Genomic DNA, 7,823 nt, shown 5'->3' on the forward strand with positions numbered 1-7,823 from the left:
TCCTTCCTTCCTTCCTTCCTTCCTTCCTTCCTTCCTTCCTTCCTTCCTTCCTTCCTTTTTCCTTCCTTCCTCCCTATATCTCTTCTTTTTTTTTTTTGTGCAGAGGTATGTATTTTCTTTTAATCTGGAAGGTTTAAATAATTACTAAGATTATCATTATTATTTTAGTTAAAAAAATCTTTATTTTGTGTGTGTGTCTTGTGTGCCAAGGTACACATACAGAGGTCAGAATGCAACATGTGGGAGTTGGTTCTCTCCGTTCACCGTGAGGGTTCCAGCGAGCAGACGCAGGTTACAGGTTTGGTGGCAAATACTTTTACCCACTGAGCCATCGTAATTGGTCCCCATTACTGATATTGTTCTGATCAAGGACTTCAGAGTTAGTGAAAAAGAGAGGGTACTGGGAGGTAAATATGATCAAAATGTATCAATATGATTACAATGTATGAAAATGTCATCTCAAAAAGCTCTTTATTTTGTACAGTTAACATGTGCTAATAAAAATAAATATTAACCTTGGAAGCTAAATATCATTATTGATTCTATGTAACCAACTCATAAACATGTAATAAGGAAATTTAGGTTAACTTTTCTCATTTTTGGATGTACCGCTTTTCAATTTCTTGAAATGTTTATGAGGAAAATATTTGAAAAAAATGCATTTACGATAATTAATGTTAATCTTGTTTAAGAGCATAATCTTATTGTCAAATCCTTATAAAAACAAATTTTAACTATATTTCTCAATTTTAAACTCTGCTTGATTTATTTTCTCTTTCTGATTTTCCTTAAAAATGCCAGTAGCTTAAATGGCTTTAGTTCTTTTCTGAACACATCCCATCCTTTATGCTATTGTTATTTGGTTATGTTGGCTGTGCACTGTTATTAAAAAAACTTTCAAAATTATTCACTATGTTTCTTGTTTTACAGAGTCCACATTTATTTATGTTTGCAAATGGAAATCAAATTTTCTCCCACCATAAGTTTTACTTCCCAGTTCATCTCTCCTGTTTTGATTTTCTGCTAAAGTTCAGTTTTTCAGTGACTCTTTCAATGGGCAGAAGGGAGTTGATAGATGTAGAGAAAATTCTTATTCTTGCTATGTTTAAAATGTCTGTAGTTTATTTTCATGTTTTGAATATTAGCTTGGCACAGAAGGCAATTCTAATTTGACAGCTATTTTAGTTAGAACATTTCATGTATTTTTCGACTGTTTGCGGCATCTATTTTTTCCCAATTACAAGTCCTCTGTCATTCAGATTGCTGTTTTGTGGTAGTTAAAGTAATTTATCCTAGGTGGCTTTAAAACTCATCTCTACTTTTGTTTCTCTAGATTCACTATGATGCATGGCATTTTTCTTTTCTAAAGTTCCCAGACCTCATGTCCTTTACAACCTAGTGACTCATGCTTTTATTTGTTTCCAGAAAATTTTACCATTATCTCTCTGAGTCTTGGCTCTTTGAAATAACTTTTTCCTTTTTTCTCCAAACCCTTTATATATATGGTAAGGCATCTCCTTCTCCCCTTTATGTTTCTTAACCATTTTCCCTTCCATGTCTTATGTGATTACTTTGATATTCTACTTTTCAAACGAGTCATTTTATTTTTAGCTGTTGCCATTGTCTACTCTCTTGCTTGGTTAAGCCATCAGCAGATCATTTCAGTGACTATAGACTTTGGCCTGTTTAGTTTGCTGTAAGAAAAATATCACAAGAAGGGTCACTTATTAACAGATGATTGTTTCTCGTAGTTCTGGCATCGTAGCTTTGGAGGTCAAAACGAAGATGTTGGCAGAGGGGTTTGGAGAGCTGGGCAGGAGCATTTCACTATTCAAAGAATGTTGTCTTTGCTGTTTCCTCACAAGGGCCAAGAGAGATTTTTCTGGGCTTTCATAGGGTGCTAACTCACCTATGGTCTATTTGTCTCCCAGATGTTTCCCCTGCTACTGCCATCACCTCTGAAATTAAGATTTCAGCATTGGATTTTAGGGAGAAACAAGTATCCACTTATAGTAGTTTTCATTTCAAAAAATCTCATCTTTTGTAACTTTTCCTTTTTTCTCTCATGTCTTTTTCTATAATGCCTTGGTCCTGTTAACACTTTTCTTTCTTTTACCTTAATCATTGCTAGATTTAGCTGTCAGCTTGATGCAGACCTAGAGCCACCTGGGAAGAGGAAACATCCGCTGAAGACTTGCTTTCTTCAGACAGGCCTGTGGGCAGGTAGGTGTGTGGGGCTTTGCCTTCATTGCTAACTGTTGCAGAAGGGCCTATGGGCAGTGCTCTACTTAGGTAGGTGGGCCTGGCTGGATAAGAAAAGCAGAGAGCCAGAGAGCAAGCCAGTAAGTAACAATTCTCCGTGGTCTCTGCTTCGATTCATGACTCTAGGTTCTTGCCTTGGCTTCCCCTAAGGATGGACTGTGTAAACACGTAAGCCAAATTAATTTTTTCTCCCTAAGTTGCTTTCGGCAATAGTGTTTAGCATAGCAACAGAGGGTAGACTAGAACAATCTTTCATTATATTGATAGCATTCATAGTTTAAAATTTTGATCTCAGGTAATTCTCTCATGTTAACTCTTCACAGATATAAATTCCTCGTTGCTTTTGCTTACTTTCCCAGAGCTGTGAGTATTTTATAATTTTGGGTGGTAAACTTGTCTTCATTTGGATTTAACCCTGGGGCAAGCGTTGGTTGGAGTTTAATTTGGAATAGGTGTTTATTTTGTATACTTTTACCTGTATCTTTTCTAGGGATCAAATGTTTTTCAATGGCTCTGGGGTTTAGTGTTTAGCTTCAGTGTTACTACTATGGCTAAAAGAACTTTCACTCTCATTAAGTAATGTAAATTCTGGTCCCACATTCAATATATTCAGGTCAGTAAAATGTATTATTGAATCATAGAGTTGCTATTGAGGGCACCAGACACAAATGAGAACTTCAGAACTTCTGTCTGGAAGATGGGCTGAGCTTGTTAAAAAAAATCTGTCTTAAGGTTGTGATTGTGATTTCATGGAAAACACTATATAGAGTATATAATGTATTACTAGATTTTTCACATTTATTTGAAATAGATTGATGACAAGCTGGCAGAACTATGATATGATCTTTAAACTGCACTAAGTAGTTTTTATATACAAAGTGGACTTATTTTGAGTTGATTTGGAAGCAAGAAGGGTGATAATGGTAGGGTGAAATAGTCTCAGATTCCCCCTTTGTCCTTAGAGCTAGTTACATATTTACATAGTTGGAATTATGTAAAATCTCCTACCAGCTAAGAGCTTCCCTCTCTGGAATGGTCTTAACAAACTTAAACCTTCAACTGGAGTCACATGGAAAGAGGGAACTCTTAATAAACCCAATATTAAAGAAAGTAGCATCTGTATTAAGTTTCAAAAACATTAAATGATATTTAGGTTTGCTGTGAATTACAGGACAGCTGGCTTAATCAAGAGTCATTAGATTAAGATTTTATACAGCAATCAAATTTATCAAAACATTTTTCTTTCAGTTAAGTTTGATATGAATTTGACTTTTAGTTTTATAAAAAAAAAACAAAATAGGGACATTTAAATAGAAAAATACCCAAGATGTTCATTAGCTTATACTAAAAGAACTTTTATTATATCTCTGCTCTCAACAACATGTAGGATATTGTTATGGTTAGTTTTAATTGTCAACTTGGCAAAATCTAGAATTATCTTGGAAGAAGTTCTCAACAAGGGAGTTTCCAACTCAGGCTGTCTTGTGGGTATGTCTGTGGAAAATGGTCTTGATTATGTTAACTGATGTGGGAAGACTCAACCCACTGTGGGTGACACCATTCCTTAGGTTTGGTTCCTGAGTTGTGAAAGAGTAGAGAAAGTGAGAAGACCATCAAGAAGGCATGTATTCTTTCTTTTTTCTTTTTTTTTTTGTGTGTGTATTTATTTTATTTTTTCTGTTACTGTAGATGCAACCAGCTCCTTCAAGGTTCCATGTTGGCTTCATCAAAATGAAGGCTTGGAAATGTAGAATTGTGAGTTAAATTAAAACCCTTTCTCCCATAAACTGTCATTTGTCAGTGCATTTCTTAATTATGGCAACAAAAATGAAAGTAGGACAGATATCTATGTCAAACCCAAGGGACAAATTAAGAGAAGGCCTTTTTTCCCCTTGTAACAGTGTCTAGAGACTATAAAATAATAGGTCCAGAAGGACTTTGTCAAGATGCATGGTCTGAAACATAGAGAACTTAAAAGTAGAGGATTAATAGGATTATATACTGGTGATTTACTGACTAGAAGCAGAATAGACCAAGTCGATGGTGCGGGTTTAGGAGACAGGAGGCACAGCATTTGCCCATGTATCTGAAAGTGATAAAGTGATGTAAGAACTATGTTACTAGGACAGGAAAGAGTGGAGGCAATATCTCATCATTGTTCCATGTGTGTTCAAGGTCATTGGAGGCAGATGGCATGACTTCTTCCAATTTCTAGAGATGGGTGATAGTAATGAGTTGCTTAAACTTCCTATATGTTATTTTTCTTATTACAAAATTGGAAAATTTGAATTGGTATAAGAAGCAAATAGTTTTCATTGGTATGTTACTTAGATGTGTAAGGATTTGTGGTGTTCCTAAGATAAACTAATGCTGAAATTATTTAATTTATAAGAGGTTACAAAAAAACAAAACCCAAAACAAAACACATGCCCTTAATTATAACTAAAATATATTTTGTAATGTTAATGCAAAGTTTCTGTAGAGTCAAGTGACAGGAAGCATAGTTTCCTTTGGGCTCAAAATTCACTAAATGTAAGTAACCATTGCCCCAGAACTTCTGCAAAGAGACAGTGCAAGACAGGTGTTGGTGGCATGTGCCTTTAATCCCAGCACTCAGGGAGGCAGAGGCAGGTGGATCTCTGTGAGTTCAAGGCCAGCCTGGTCTACAGAGTGGGTTCCAGAACAGCCAAGGCTACACAGGAAACCATGTTTTACAATACCAAAACCCCCCAAAAACCAACCAACCAGCCAAACAACAACAACAAATCCAAAGGATAGTGCAATCTTGATTCATGCTTTATACAAAGGAGTATAAAATACATTTAATATACAGTTCTTAATACTTGAGAAACACACTGGGACACCAGAACAGGTCAGAGTGGAGATGTGTTCCCATGACAACCAGAATTATCTAAAGTGGTTTAGAAACACACACCTATTGGAATGTCTATTGGGACCATGTGTGAGTTAAGCTTTAGGTATGTCCTAATTTGTCAGGCAGATTTGATCAGAGCTCTAGTATCCCCAACTATGCTGGTATTTAGAGGTGGGATCAAAGAGAAAATGATTGGCTTTTATTTCTACTTTGATTTTGCTGTAAATTTAGGTTTCCATTCAAGACGTTTAATTATCAATGGCTAAGTGTCCTGAACATGTATCAACATCTTAGCTTTGCTATATTACAACGTCTTGTGGCTTCTTTAAAAACCAAAATAATTACTGATACTATTCTATGGGAATTTGCTACTAGATTTTCATTTGTTCTTTGAGAAACTCAAAGTCAGTGAGGGACTCCCTTTAGGTAATGCTGTCATTTTCTACTTGAATTGAAAACATCAGCCTAGATTTAGAGATTTCTAAGAAAATGGAAGAAAAGTACACTGGGCTCCTAGAACTTAAGAATTTGAGTGAAAGTAAATGTTTACTCATGACAGCAGAGACTGTCCTTACGGTCAGGTAGTTTCACTGCAGACTTCTTAGTCATGAGTACTATTCTGTCCTAGGCATAGGCTGTAGTTGACCAGATGGCTTCTTGACAGCCCATATCCTGATTTCTACCTCTCTGTAACCCCGCTTTTTCTATGCTGTTTTACCTATGGAGATGACTCTTTATGTTCCTTATAATCTTTCCATTTTCAAAAATCTGTCTATATTGTCATCCATGACCAATTCAGTCCCCAGTGAACTCTCCCTTCTTGTTTCATAGATACTCCTTCATCTTGTCTTCCTCTTTGAGACCTAAGCAATTCAAGTATGGGATAGTGCCAGGATTAACTCTTCAAAGTTCTTCCCATTATAGCTGGATCATGTTCTCTGCTTGCTTTACTGTTTTGTTAGATGTGACTATAAGACCAAAATCTGCCAATAGAAATGCAGGAAGAAGCGATGAATTCTGTTTCCAGGTTTGGCTTGTATCCTACATATGGTCATTGCTGCTCATTTTTCATACACCAGCTGTAGTGGTTTAAACGAAGATGCCCCTCATAGGCGCATATGTTTAAATGCTTGGGTCCCAGTTGGTGGCACTGCTTGGTAAGGATTAGGGGGTGTGGTTTTGTTGGAGGAGGTGTGTCACTGGGGATGGGATTTGAGGTTTCAAAAGCCTGTACCATTCTTAGTTATCTGTTTTTCTCTGTCTTCCTTGTGCTTGAGGATCAGATGTAAGCTCTCAGCTACTGCTCCATCACCATGCCTATGGGTCTGTTGCCATGCTCTCCATCATGATGATCATGGACTTACCCCTGTGAAACACTAAGTCCCCTATTAAATGTTTTCTTCTAAGATCTGCCTTAGTCATGGTACTTTGTCATAGCAGTAGAAAAGTAAGCAAGACTCCAGCCAAGTGCATAGGATTGTCAAGTCTCTAAGAGAGTGTGGGTCTATGTATCAGGAGGAGATTACATCTCTGAAGTATTATACAGAAACACTCAACTAACCAGGAACAAACACATTATACTAGTGCATGAGAAACAATTTATTAGGTATTAAGGTACTAACATCTTGGAGCTTCTCTATTGCAGCAGCTAGATTTCCCCTGGAAACCAGAGGGCTGAATAATATTAATTTTTTTTTCTGTAATCCTAGAGGTCTACGTTTCTTTGTTTACAGTACCTAGAATAATGCAAAGGGACACTCCAGTGATGCTAACTGCTTCACCAACATGATAACTTACTAAGCATCCTTTCAGCTCAAGGAGGGAATGATGTTCTGCCCTGGTCTGGAGAGTGGAAATGGAAAAAGAAAGGAGTTGTTAGTGGTGAATGGCCCAGCCTGTACATACGCAGGGCAGAGAAAGCACATAGATTTCGTCTATCCTGGTCAGTGGTATAAAAAAGCCAAACAGTATTGTTATTGATTATTATATTAAGTAAATACCAGGAAAGACATTGACATTGATTATTACGTTAAATAAATGTACAGAGTGGTGATGCTATTGATTTTTGTAGTTAACCAATATGAGTGAGGATGGACAAGATTTGTACCCCAGCCTACCCATCTTAAAATGACTTAAGGTTTTGAGCACAATTCTGAGGCAGAAACTTATTTTATGATGAATATTTTTAGAAAATATGAGAACTTTCCTTATCAATTCCCATTAAAAATAAAAGCAGTTAGGAACATATGCACATCCCTCTTTAGACAAGGTTTAGAAGCTGTAGCATGATCATTAGCTGAAAGACCTATGGAGTCTATCAAATATCATCAGTGAACAGAGACCCTTTAAGATGTGGAGTCAATCAAAGAAATCAAGCCACGAGATGGAACTTTTGAAAAGTTAATTGTGCCTAAAATGCACATATAGTCATGAGACCATTATCTTGCATTTCTGAGCTTGAGAACAGTAATTAGATATGGTATAAGCTGAAGGTAAAGGGAAAAAAAAATCCAAAGCTGTTTTTCATGTTTGTAATTGTGGATCAGGGTGACATGACTGGTAGTCAAGCTTGGTTCCCTGAAAAATTCAAAGGAGTGTAAAGTTCTTGATTTCTTTTTCTTTCTTTCTTTCTTTCTTTCTTTCTTTCTTTCTTTCTTTCTTTCTTTCTTTCTTTCTTTCTTTCTTT

The sequence above is a fragment of the Psammomys obesus genome, unplaced genomic scaffold (genome assembly GCF_907164565.1).
Source record: "Psammomys obesus unplaced genomic scaffold, mPsaObe1.curated_primary_1811, whole genome shotgun sequence".
Classification (NCBI taxonomy): Eukaryota; Metazoa; Chordata; class Mammalia; order Rodentia; family Muridae; genus Psammomys; species Psammomys obesus.